Consider the following 15,106-nt stretch of genomic DNA (forward strand, 5'->3'; position numbering starts at 1 on the left):
ATTCAGTCCCATATCCTTCTCTACTTGCACAAGCAAAGAATGGAGCTCATGTAAACTTTTTCTCATGTTCGTCATATTATAATTTAACCTAAATTGGGTAAATCCTTTGACGTGAGAGAGAGAGTGGAGCACTCGGTCCACCACAAGTTCATCGGGGATCTTACATCCCAACCCCTCTAAAGTTTCCACGTACTCAATCATTTTAATTACGTGTGAACTTACAGGTTGACCATCTTTGAGGTTAGCCTCAAAGAAACGAACTGCGGTGTTATAGTGAATTATCCTTGGGGCTTGAGAAAACATAGTGGAAAGCCTCGAGAATACTTCATGTGCATCGCGAAACTTGACACATTGCCTTTGTAAAGCAGGATCCATTGAAAAAATCAAAACATTTTTAATTCCAGCGGATTCCTTTTGATAATTAGAATAAGCCTCCCTTACATTGGCAGTGGCCCTAGAACTAGGCGAAGGGGAGAGGGATCGACAAGGTAGCGTAATTTGCCATCACATGCGGCAGCTAATCGAAGTTGTTCCTCCCAATCTTTAAAATTACTACCGTCGGCTTTTAAAACACATTTGTCCATAAAAGAATGTAGCCATGAATCTCTAGCTATAGTGATGGTTTCACTAGTAGAAGCCATCGTGATTACTACAAAGGAAATGAAAGGAAAGATAACATTTATCGTCTAAAAATTTTAACTTGTGAAACTATTTAACAAGTTCCCATTTATAAAATGATCTCCCACTGAATTATATAAATTATTCCAAGATCCAAAATTTTATATAAACACGGGCACGGTGAACCGATTCAACCCATATTTATATAAATTTGGTGAGTCTACAACTTTGACTGATTCTACTACTAGAACTCTTGGTCGACGGATTTTCTTAAAATCTATCTTTTAGCCCCAGAAATAAATATAGGCATGGTGGACCGATTAAACCCATATTTATTCCGTTGAGTCCAACCAATTTTCACTCGTAATAACTTTTATTACCCTACATACCCAACGTAAAAAGAGTGTACCTCGGTGATCTGAACCTACCTCTAATGAAGAAGGGATTCGTGAAAACTCCGTCTTTAGATGCTTCATCTAACTACTAATAATTAAATTACATAACAATTTCCTATTATACAATTTGTAATAAAATTAAAATACACTATTAATTAATTACAAATTGGGCGATACGAAATCGCAATTAATTACAAAACAAGTCAATATTCCCTTACATTACGGGAAATACGAACTTCTACCTATGGTCATATTAGGAAAAATTACATAATTAATATACTAAAAACTATTCATCCAAATGAATAATAAAAATGCATTATGTAAATATGTCATGCCAAATCGTCTAACTTACCAACAACGATCTTTTGAGCTTGTTTCGACGGAATTCTTACCATTAAAATTCCATAATCAATTCTTAAAATAATTTTAAGATTAACTAATCATACTAATCTGATCTAATATCAAAATAATTATTCTCACTAATTATCTTGAATTTATATGGGACTAAAACATAAATTATGACAAAAAGACATAATAATTCACAATTATTATGGTAAAATTCCATTTGATTAAAATATTTATGGAAAAATAAATTTTAAAATTGTGTATATTCTGGTCTTACACCAAAAATGACATGCATGTGAAAATTTTTGGTTTTGAAATTTATTTAAAACAATTTCACAATTTACTCGGTAAAACGGCAATTTTTACGATTTAATTCTAAATCAAACCATAAAAATTGAAACAACTTCAAAATAAAATTTTGTACATTTTGGAAAAATTTCCAGGAACTAAAAATTCAAAAATTTTGAGCCCATAAATTAAATCAATATTTATTTGCAAAATAACCATTATTTACCAATTTTTATCAAATAAAAATTAATAAACTACCTAAATTAATCACAGTAATTTAAAATTTCTATTTTTCTCATAAATAGAACATGCATACAGTTATTTCTAAATTAATATTCATAAAATTAATATGTAACATAATTTAGTTAACTCTTAATCAATTTTATTACATTTTTAATCAATTTTATGCCAATTTAAGTCATAAAAAGTGAATAAATATTACAAAAATCAAGTTTTCATCCCATATCATTTTAAGACCAGATTATTTACATGCAAGACCAAATTATGTGATAAAACTAATTTTAACTACATAATATCAAATTTTATTAATTTATCTCATAAATTACTAAAATCGTCTTAAGACTACATGCATGTATATAACAATGCTCTGATACCACTTGTTAGTTATTTATACCAAATATGACTCATCTTATGATATCAAAAAAAAAATTACATACTAATTTTGTAGTGGTCTAAATCTACATGTATGCATAGACAAATAACAAGAAGATGGTATAAAACCATCTTAAGAGAGAATTTCCTTACATTGGAATAAGGAAAATTTTGGGCACTACAAAGGTCTCCTATCCTTTGTAGTTCTTGTGCTAAATATGTCAAGGATGATCCTCCAAACACTAGTACCCAAAGTAGAGTACCTCCTTAGATTAGCACCCAAGATTAACCCAAATGACTACTAAAATTACTAACTAGGTAATAGTAGTAATAACCTTGTAATATGTAATATTATTACACTAATAATAATTATATAATGTGTATTATTATTTGTGAATTATATTTTGGTTTTATGATCAACAAATTGATCAAGCTTTGATGAGAAAAAATGAAGAAAAATGGACTTCTTTTCCTTCTTCTATGAACCGGCCAAGTCTTAGTTTTTAGAGGATTTTTGGTCTTCAAAATCAACCCATGCTAATGTGTAATGAGGGGTATTTATAGATCTCTCAAATGTATACAATTGAGAGGAACATCACATGTGTTTTTGTCAAATACACATGACATGTGGAGGTCATGTTGAACCTTATAAAAATCGGTCCACGTGGATCCATTTGGGTCCATTTCGATTTTCGACATTTGTCCCACAAATGCTTATTACTCTTATATTTAATTATCTGACATAATTAAATATTAATATGATTATTTAACACTTAAATAATACAAATTAACAACTAATGATTACTTAACTATTATGTAGTAATTGGACCATTTTATCAATATAAAATGTATCATATGAACCCTTATTAGCTAATTTTACAACCTCTTGTAAATTTAAACAGCTAATAACCTTTACCTCAAAACTTATATACACAACGTATAAATTTAATTAATTAACTATTAATTATTAACTTTCAATTAACATTTATTAATTAATTATCGAATAATTAAATAATAGATCTCCTTGGCCCAAGTTCATAACTCGTCATCAAATAATACATTCACTTAACTTATTAAAAGTCAATTAATACACGGATTTAATTAATTTGTATCTCATACAAATAATTAGTTTTTCCATTTGAGCACCATCCTATAGGTGTGACCTAAAGGGATCAGCTGATCACCGCCGTCATACGACAGTAATGTCAAACTCTAGTCAGCCAATCATTACCGATTAACGATGACCAGCTGACAAATAAATAAATAATCCCCTGATATTCTTTTAAGGAGATTTAATATGTAAACGTACTTATTGTGGAGGACACTACTCCAACACATTTCGCTATAATAGCAATTATGCCACATAAAAGTGTCCCGGAGGAGCTGTCACAAATAAAAAATCCAGCATGATAGCAAGTTTACCCATTACTCAAGGGTTCCAAATCACCAAGTTTCATAAATGGACTAGCATAGGACCATTTTCGAAGGGTTTTACGGTTTAGTAGAGAAATCGTCACATTCGCCCCAAATCTTTCATACTTGATGAAAGTTCGAAAGTGATATATGGCTGTACTCCTAACATGGCCAATTACTCATTTCTAATGTCAATTTCATGAGGTAAATTCATTTGGGACGAAAACCCCAAATTTTCGACAAAAATGGGTGTATAAACCCTAATTTTCGACCCAAAAATCTAGCTCAAATGAAAATTAAAGCAAGAACAAGACACATACCTTGATTAGTCATGGTTAACAGCGCGATTTGATTAAGTTCTTGGCGGAATTTTGTTGAGTTTTTATGAAGAAACGAAATGTTTGTATTTTTAAATAAAAACAAAACACGACTTAAGTCGGGATTTTACCTAGACAGGGATAAGCTCGGGAAAGGACGCAGTACTTGCTGCGTCGCTTCCAAAGGTTGCATCTTTTGCTGCGCCTTTTCTTTAACAAATTTCCTCAAATTTCGTTGAAATTCGTTATAAGTTCGTTATTTATGGGCCCAGGCTTCATGCGCCTCTTCCTCAACATATGGCTCCTTTTGGGCGTTCTCTTTGTCCGAATCGACATTTTCTCCTCAAACAGACTACAGATAACCAGGACATTTTATTTCCCAGCGAGAGTTCATGGTCACCAAATACCGTTCATGAGCTTATCCTCCTTATCGGAATTTTGTTTTTGACTACCCGAGCGGATTTTCTCCTCTGCAAGGCAAAGGGCGTGTTGAACCTTTATTTTCTCCTCAGCAAGGCAAAGGGCGTGTCAAACCTATATTTTTCTTCTTCAACGAGTCAAAGGGCGTGTCGAACCTTTATTTATTTTCCTCAGCATGCAAAGGGCGTGTCGAACCTTTATTTATTTTCCTCAGCGACACAATGGGCGTGTCGGACCTTTATTTTCCTCAGGTATGGTTTCTTCTTATGGCTGGCGAGCTTCCGTACATAGTCTAATGGACTTTAAACGACCCTCCCCGATAGTCGACAGACTCTAAAATGTTCCCGACGACAGGTCCTTAATTCAGACCCATTGAGCCGCTCACGTCGTCAGGTTGTAATCTTCGATTGATCTGATGGCTGACTTTTGCCTTGTCCAAGCCTTAGTCAAACTAGGGGCTCTGTAGATACCTAATTTCTATACATCCCGCCAACCACCCAGTGATGATTAAGCTGCATGTTTGATACGCGGAACGATTTTATGACAATTCGTAAGTTCATCGACAAGTGATAGCTCAAATACTCGAGTCAACCTCATGGTCGTCATCTACGCGCCGATACGGTCATTTTGACAGTAATTAGAGTTTATTTGGAGTCCGGGTCAAAAACCACTTCATTTTCTAAACACCGTTTAAATTCCGAGTCAGAATATTCCGGAGTGTTCTAGAATTCTCTGGATATTTATTCCTAATTAATTTAATATTTTTAAGGAAATATCTTCCGTATATTGTGTTTTATGGAATAAGGAAATATAGATCTACTGAAATTCCATAATAAAACGCGGAAATCTTTCTTGCTGAGGAGAAAATGACGCAGCAGGTGATGCGCCTCTTCCAAGGGTCGCAGTGGCTACTGCGCCTCTTCCCCAGCCCTCTTTCCATGATTTCCAGAATATTTCCTTGATTTTTTTCCGTATCCGTGTCATTCCTAAACTCCTTCATGTGTTTAGTATAAATAGAGACCTTCGGTCTCCATATTTGGCACGCGAGTGTCCGCCCTTCTCTTCTCTCTTTGCATTCTAGACTACGCTATTGCTTTTGACGCCTACGTGCTTGATCAATCGACCACGTAAGCTCAGATCATTCTGAGTCCGAGTCACGTTGCATAGACCGACCAATTTGACCAACTCCACTTAATCAATCTAATCAATCTTTTAAATCCTTTAACAAGGGCACTTTTCACGCATATTCGAGTCGAACAATCACTAAACGTTAACTTTAGTCAATCTCGTTTCGTCAAACATGTAAGCCTGAGAGTGTAAAATGCCATTTTATTTATTGTACTTTTATTTTGTATCGTCTAATGTAAAATCTATATCAAAAGCACGTTCAAAACCGTATTAAAAAACCATCTTTTAAAACCGTTTTAACAAAACAGCGAAGGACTGACCTCGAGAAGAAACGCAGCAGCAGCTGCGCCTCTTTGAAGAATCGCAGCATATGCTGCGCCTCTTCCAGAGGCTGCTGCTGCTGCTGCTCTTCTTCTTCTTCCTCGACCTTCTGCATTTCCCCCTTTTCTTTTATTCTTTCGTTTTTTTTGTTTGTTAAAGCATATAAACACGCTTTTAACTAATCCTTTCTAAATATAACGCATAAATCGACATAAATCCTTTATAATTCAATATTTGCGGGTTTTCGTCATCTATTCAAACCCGGATTTTAAAGGCTCGATTTTCTCATATCAATTCTCTAGAATTCATCTTTTGTACGTAGTTTTCTTTATTTGATTTCAGTTTATCCAATTTAATTTCGCTTTCAAGTTCAAAGTTTTGTTCTTTTGTGTTTCCGACACGAGTTTATTATAAATACGTAAATCACTGTAAATTCTCTTTTTTATTAATTTTATGACGGTTCCAGATGCATGTAATCAATTAAAACACTTTTACTTGAGTCTAAAGTCAACAATCGATCTTAAATCTACCAATGAACATAAACAATCCGTGATTCTGACTTCATAGCCAGAACCCAACTCAAGAACAGACACAGGAAGTGATGCACCTCTTCCAGAGGACGCAGCAGACGCCTGTTCTGGTTTGGCTTCTGTCCCTGAACTCTTTATCTCTTTGACGTAACTTCTAATTACGGTTTAAATCAACTACTATCCGTATTACCGCAACTAATCTGCCGTATTTTCATACTATGATTTCTAATTTTATTTTCTTTTATTTTCTTCTTCAAAATCTCGGTTTTGAGCGTGCTTTTGACGTAGATCAAGTAATCCTTTGTAATTATTTTAATTTTAATTATTGTAATTTTATTTATTATGTATGATTTATTTACTTGGCTTCCATATGTAATTTAATCTAATTTCCAACTTTGACCCAATTGTTTGCTAAAACACGTGTTAACCGACATAGTCTAAATTCACATGCCAGGATTAATCTATGTTTGTTGCATTGCATGCATTACATCAACGACATATCAAATATGAACAATTTCCCTAATCATTAGTAGAGGCCGCTATCGAGGCGGGCGAGGTGTTCGATTAAAGAGCTTTCTAATACGTACCCTCACTCCTTACTCCAGTTATCTCTGGACATCCGTGTCCATTGGCATCTCGAGAATCATTCTAGACATAGAATGCTAAGAGTAACGAGTTCTTAGTGTTCATGTCATTACTTTGTGTCTTGACATGATGCGAGGTATTCGAACGGTTTCCAATTTTTCCACAATAAATTGGTGGCGACTCCACATATGCAGGCTTATTCAACCTTTCACCGGTTTCAATGTCTCACAAATCGGTAACGGCCCATGACGTGCTTTGGCAAACCAAGGTTCCGTGGGAGAAATGTCGCCGCCTAAAAACCAACGCGCGGGTGGCCCATGTCCACAGAGATTAAGCCCCATAACTTACAAATGTAGTAATTAGACCCCATAACTTTGATTAAAAGTGATATTCAACTCGGGTTTTTATTTTCAACCAAAATTACACCAAAAAATTCAATTTCATTCATCAATACAATTTATAAGTACACAATAAAACTTATTAAAAATATAAAATTATGTATGCAATTTATTACACATTATTGGAAACAAATATTTGAATGAATTAAATAAAATTGAAAACTTGTAAACGTACCGTCATATGTATGTGAATTATAAAAAAAACTAGTATGAAATATTAAAAATATTCTAAAAATTATGTTAATAAATTAAATAAATTCTATTAAGATGTTAATAATTATTTAGTGTACAATGAACTTATATATAAAATGATTTGATGATATTATTTAAGTTTAAAAGAGAAATTGAGTTAGATTTCACTTTTTGTCAAAGTTATGAGGCCTAATTATTACATTTGTAAGTTATGAGCTTTAATCTCACAATTGGCTAAAGTTATGGAGGCTAATTACCATTTTCGCGAAAACCAAACACACTATCCTACGTACAATTAAATTTTGACCAAGCAAATCTTCTAGAAAAGAAAATAGGGAAGAAACTTGAATAATCCGAAAAAAGGAATTATGGAAAAAAAAATAGCGATTAGACTGGAGTATTAGATTATTTATATTAAACTTGTTAACAAAGTATTAATTTAAATAACATAATTTATTAAATAAGACGGTCCCGTAATGATTGTTTTGCCTCGGATTATTGCAAATAAAGTTCAGACACTTTAAATTGTAGATATATTACTAGTTTTCATTTGAAGATTGTATTATTAGAAGAGATCAGCAAATATAGATAACACAAATTCTCATTGAAGACGGCCTATATCCGTCACAAGAGAAAGACGAGTCAAATAATTGCATATTCGGCTGAAATGGGCGGGTGCATTGCTAGTGGGCTTATTATTATATTGTGAAAGACTCTTGGTTTTTGTGCAACACATATTATGCTATTAACAACCCAACCATACACTAATCCCAACTCATCACCCTTTGTGTTGACGTTAGTCACACTCAAATCAACTTTTCAAAAAAAAAATCCTAAGCAATCTTCATCTTCTGTGAACTTCTTTCTTTCATCCATAATTTCTCTGTAAAATTATGTAAATCATCACCCAAAATAACAATTTATTCTACAAATATTATTCACTATAAAAAATGGCAGAGGAAGATGTTTGCTTGGTTTTAGAGACGGTTTTAGAAGATCATATGGGTGTTATTGATAACGATGATAGTGTGGTGCAAGTCGTTACTAACGATGAATTTGTGACGATGATGATAAATAAAGGTTCGTTTTTGTCCCTTTTAATGATGGTAAATACTTTTGTTGTGTTTGTTTATGATATTTAGGGCATTATAGCTCAATCTAGGTCAAGATTTTGTGTGTTCTTCATTTTTTTGTGTTCTACATAATATTATAACTTGTTAATTTTTTATGTGGCTGATAAAGCTTTGTCGTTAATGGATTTCGGAGGATGATGAATATGGGACGATGATGATAATACTCTTAAGATTGTAATTTACTGTATCTTATATCAAAATCTTTTCATCGCTTTGTTGTTGTTAATGAACATGATTTTCGAAATCTTGCAAACAAGAACAACAGTTTATATATTCATCTTGTTGTCGTTAATTTACTGTGATTTTTCTGTCAATTTTGTTTTACAATTTATAATCCACTGTATGTTGTTTTGTTGTTTTGAGCAGAATAGGGTTTTCGGCTACTGTTCTAAAAGGACGTTTTTAATTTGGTATTTCTTGTCGCATGTACTGACCTTTCTGGGTCTCTTCTTGGTATCAAAGCTGCGAAATGGGAGCATATTTAAGCAATCTATATCAAACATTCGGAACAGATTGGATTCAGTATCAAGAAATCGACATCTCGTAGGGCTAACAAGAAAAGATCGATCGTTCATTGAGCGATACTTTCGATGCTCTTGTAAAGGGATACACGGGAACAAGAGTAAAGGTGGTATAAATAGTGGCGCTCAAATTTTCAACAGCAATTTGAGGAATGTTTCAATTACTCGTTGTGAGTGCAAGGCTTGTGTCTGGACGCAAGTAAATGAGGAAGGATTATGGGAGGTACTGCAGCATGAGATCGAACATAGTCACCCATTAACACCCCCCCCCCCCCGAGTGGCAGCATCACCATAGGTCTGAGCGTAAAATTTCAGAAGTGGAGGGCGAGTTAATAAAGGCAATGACTGAAGCGCATGTGCCCCCTTCTGTGCAGTTCAAAGTTGCTGCGGCTGCTGGTGGTGGTGATGAGTTCGTTAGGCACACAAAGCGAGATCATGTTAACTATGTTAACAGACTAAGGATGAAAAAAATTGAAGGAGGTGATGCAGCAACAGAGATCAACCTGTTAACAAGTAGGCCAGCGGAGGAGCCGGGTTTCTTCTTCCGTGTTCCATTTAATGAAGAAGGAAGATTAAGTAACATATTTTGGCGGGACTCGATGATGAGAGAGGACTATTTGATGTACTGAGACGTTATCACATTTGATACTACCTATCGTACGAATAGGCACAATCTTATTTGTGGCGCCTTTGTTGGTATCAACAATCATTGGTCGAATGTTATGTTTGGGTGTGATTTTTTGTCCAACGAGAATCAAGAATCATTTGAATGGCTTTTCAAAGTCTTCAATGAATCCACGGGCGATGAAATCCGACAGACCAAGACAAAGCAATAACAAATGCCATCAAAGAGGTTTGACATTATCTCATTAGAGCTGACAACATTACGTATAAACAGACCATGTCAGACGTCTTTGCATATATATGTTATCAAGTTCACCTTACATTACTGTCTAAGTTATCAACATTTCTAATTATAATTACCATGTCACCACCTGAGCTGATATATGTTCCTCCTGCTACCAATCTTAAAAGTGATAGCATCTAAACCACTATGACTGTAACATTGTAACACATTTAACAGATGACACTATTTTCAGACTAAATGTTCTAAGTATAAGATTTTGCCACTTCATATAAATAATTTTTGATACTGCATACATTACTTTCTAAGCAACCAACATTTCTAATTGTATTTACCATGTCACCACCTGAGCTGATATATGTCCCTTCTTTTATTAAATTACACCATTTTGCTTTATAAATGTTACTTGTATAAGATTTTAACACGTTATATAAATAATCTTTTATACTGCTTACATTACTGTCTAAGCTACCAACATTTCTATTTCTAATTTACATGTTGCTATATGACCTGATATATGTTCCTCCTACTATCAATATGAAAAGTGGTGACGTTTAAACCCTGTGACAGTAACATTGTAACACATTTATCAGATGACACTATTTTCATTTAGAAATGTTATCAATATATAAATTTTTTGATACTGCTTACATTGTTGTCTAAGCAACCAACATTTCTTATTGTAATTACCATGTCACCATCTGAGGCCGTATATGTACCTCCTTTTAACAAATTACACCATTTTCATTTATAAATGTTACTAGTATAAGTTTTTGACACTTCATAAAAATATTTGTTTTGACTCCTTACATTACTGTCTAAACTACCAACATTTTCTATTTCTTATTAACATGTTGCCATTTGACCTGATATATGTTCCTCCTGTTATCAATCTGAAAAGTGGTTACATTTTAACAACTTTGACACTAACATTGCAACAAATTTATCAAATGTCACCTTGTTCATTTATAAATGTTGTGGTATAAGATCTTGACACTTCATATAAATAATTTTGTATACTCTTTACAATATTGTCTAACCTATCATCATTTAAATTTATAATTAACATGTTACCATTTTTACAATTGTTATATTGTACACACTCGAAAGTGGACACATAACTGCCAATTAAAATGGTTACATTTATGCACTAAACCATGAACAAAGCAGATGTAACCATCTTAATGTATATTTTGGTAATCACATATAATAATGGTGACATGTCCACAGATGTATCCCACATCAAAACATAGGTTATGCTAGTGGCACATTCAACAAAACGCAATATCTCACTTTGGGAAATTAAATGGTGATTGGCCGTTCCAGAACTTATTAAACAAATGTCTTAAAAGGTTGTTACAATGAGCCTGAATTTGAAGAAAACTTGGCGGAAAATGTTGAAAGACTATGGGTTTGAGGGCCATTCATGGTTTAAGAGATTATATAAACATAGAGTGAAATGGAGCACTGCATTGAACAATGAATACTTTTCAGCCGGGATATTATCGTCTCAAAGGAGCGAGAGCACAAACCATGCTATGGGTTTCCAAGCTTCAAAGACCACTTCAGTCACCGCTTTCTTTGGGATATTTGAAACCACGGTGAAATGATGGAGAAGTGAGGAGGAGCGGAAAGAACTCAACGGTATAAGATCTACCCCAACCTCCGTGTACCCACTGGCTGATTTGTTGCTGCATGCATCTCAAGTGTATACTGTCGAGCTCTTTCGCATATTTGATAGAGAATTCACTCTTGCCATGGGAACTCAGGCCACTATCTTACAAGTCGATGATCCTCTCTTGGTGTACCGCGTCCAACCTGCTGTTTCTGAGGAAGGGCCACATCATGTTACGTATGATTGCTCTAATCAGTTAATTGAATATACTTTCCAAAAGTTCCAAGTTATGGGTATGTTTTGCAAGTCACATCATCCGCGTCCTCCACATGCATTGCGTGGAGGAGATACCGTCCAGGTATATATTACGCATATGGACTAAATTTTCAAAAACAGATGTGTGGGAGAGGCTCCTCCCAAGCGACATTCGAAGAAGCGCTGCTAATGACGCCATCAACTGGCGTCGTTCAATGTTGATAGCTACAAACTAGACTTGATCATATCCGGACGGGCCCGCCTAGCTCGGCCCGTCCGGCCCGCTACTTAGTAGTGGGCTTGGTCACGAATTTTTTTTAAATTAATGGTTAATCGGCATGGAAAACTCGGCCCGCTAAATTAATGGGCGGGTATGGACTAAATAAAAATGTTCGTGGACAGCCCGTTAGACCCGCTAATAGCTTATAATGTATTTTTACTTCCTTAAAATGATTTACCAAACTAAATAATTAACCAAGGTCCATGTAACAATCCAACACTCGATTAAATTAAGAAAGAAAAATAGCGCTCAAATTGTTGTATCATCAATTTGGGCAATTTATTATGCCTCAAAACAACTAATGTCGGTATGAGGACGTAATATGTAGCACAAAGACGTAGTATATTGTTCAATTTTTGGCACGTTAATACATCATTTTTAGTCCGTGTCTTCTATATTTTAAAGCGCGGCGGCCCATGGGCAGGCCCTCTAACTGATATCGGACGGGTATGGACAACTTTAATAAGCATGTTATAATGGACACAGACAAGAAAAATAGGCTCACCGGACACTTTTAATTCAGGTTAGCTCGGCCCGTGTCCGGCCCAAGGCCGCAAACGATCAGCTCTACTACAAACCACCTTATCACTAAATGCCACAATGTGGTTGAGGCAAGAATTGTTTTTGAGAAGCCGTGTGTGAAGGCTAAGGAAGAAGTGCAGTCGTTACTGTCCAAACTTAGTATGGAAGAAGAACTACGTAACGAAGATCCACCCAACGTAAAGCTGACTGGTCCCCCAATTCTAGATTCAGTACGTTTTACGATAAATGGTCGTAGTGTGGGAAATAATCTGTAGACTTCCCTCTAACATGAAGGATTATAACGATATAATAAAGATGATCTATGGTCATAAAATAAAATACATAAGCATAAGTAAAAAGATTTAGAATTAACCTCGGCTCCTTGCAAAATTGGCCTAAGAACAATATCAAAATTTATATTCGCCTATTAGTTGCACCCAAAACGATCTAAGATATACCTTTGATTATGCTAGAAATCAATCTAAAATTTTCTGTAAAATTTTATTGTCTTTGTGTTTTTTTGTGATGAGAAAGAGGAGGCTAGGTCAGAAAAAGAATTAGGTTAGAAATAATTCTCTACCTTTCTCTTATATAGACCGAATTACCAAATTAATTAAGAAAAGGGAAACCTCCCTAATTTCGGCCAACTGAACCGAAAATAAAAAATTAAATTTCCTTATTTTTGGTCTTTCCTAAAATATATAAAGTGTGTTAAATTGTCATCTAGTGAGGATCGAACCCATGACCTCTTGGTATGTGTACCCTCACTATTACCACTATGACACATTCAACTTGTTGATATTAAATACAACTGATTATATTTAATAACGAATTAACAGATTAATTCTTTCAAACTAACCTTATATATATATATATATAATTAAATATAACTTATTATATTTAATTTACGAATTGACAGTTAATTCGTCTCAACTTAATATTATTTAATTTTCATTAAATAATTATCTCATCAACACATTGACTAACTTTTTAGTCATTTTGGGCATCAATGTAATTATATTTCTATAACCACATTTCTCAAATACGTCCTATAGGTGTGACCTTTAGGGACCAGTTGATCACCGCCATCTGTATGATAATAACGTCAAACTTTCTAGCAAGCCAACCATTATTAGGTAAACGTTAATCAACTGATTAAATATACGAAGTATACCCTTGTGAACCTGTAAGAGATTTACAAATGTTATCACACAAATTTGTGGAGGACACCAGCTCCAACAAACTCCCACTTGTCCTCACAAGTGTATGTGCGATAACCGATTCTCATATCCTTTAAAATTTCTCCCACTCAATGTAAAACAATTTGCAAATCCGAATTCACAAAGGTCGTATTTTACAAGTGATCGATATCAAGAGTGGTTTTCCCGACTAGAGAGTAACTTAACCGATAAACGAATCAACATTCGAGCATGGCCATGCATTTCATTTACAACTCCTCGAGTGGCCCTGAGAAATAACTATACCCGATAAGGGATGGATATTTTCCTCAACTCAAATCTTGCGATGTAAGCACGGTATGAAATGACCCGAAAAAAATCTACTTAGCCCCGATTCACGGTAGACCGTGAGAAAGAAACCACAGTCACCCAAAAACTGCCTTAATCTCAAGAGACAGTTGATAGTCAAAAGAATCGACTCTAGGTACACAATAGATGTCCTATCCACGACCTGGCACTGAATGTTATAGAACATTTAGGTCTCCATTACGTTGTCACAAAATAAAAATTGTCCTACGAGGTATCGTCATAATCTCGTATCTGTGATCGATTAGTCAACCGTTTAACTTATGGCTCGTTGAACCCACCATCAATCGACTGCACAATATAATAGCCGGAGTTATCAGCTCACATTAGCGATTACAGACAAAAACAAATATAATGTAATTCAGTTCACTTTGTGGCGTTCAATGTTGTCAGTACAATCCACATGAAAAACAAAATATTATATATCTAAAACGATGAAGTTATAAATAATATATGAAAAAGATATTGTATCAAATCCATAATCAAGTACTACAACTTAGGAATATGTTTAATTCCCATGGAATTAACATGCCCTACATGCTTATCATAATTCAACGGTTTCGTGAGAGGATCTGCGATGTTATCATCCGTCGCAATCTTGTCAATCACTATCTCTTCTTGCTCCACGTAATCACGGACTAGGTGAGCCTTCCGTAGTACATGTCTAGATTTGTTGCTAGACTTTGGCTCCTTAGCCTGGAAGATGGCACCTCTATTGTCACAATAGATGGTGATCGGGTCATTCGAACTAGGAACTACCGAAAGCCCTTGTAAGAATTGACGCATCCATATCGCTTCCTTTGCTGCCT

The sequence above is a fragment of the Silene latifolia genome, chromosome 1 (assembly GCF_048544455.1).
Source record: "Silene latifolia isolate original U9 population chromosome 1, ASM4854445v1, whole genome shotgun sequence".
In the NCBI taxonomy this organism is placed as follows: Eukaryota; Viridiplantae; Streptophyta; class Magnoliopsida; order Caryophyllales; family Caryophyllaceae; genus Silene; species Silene latifolia.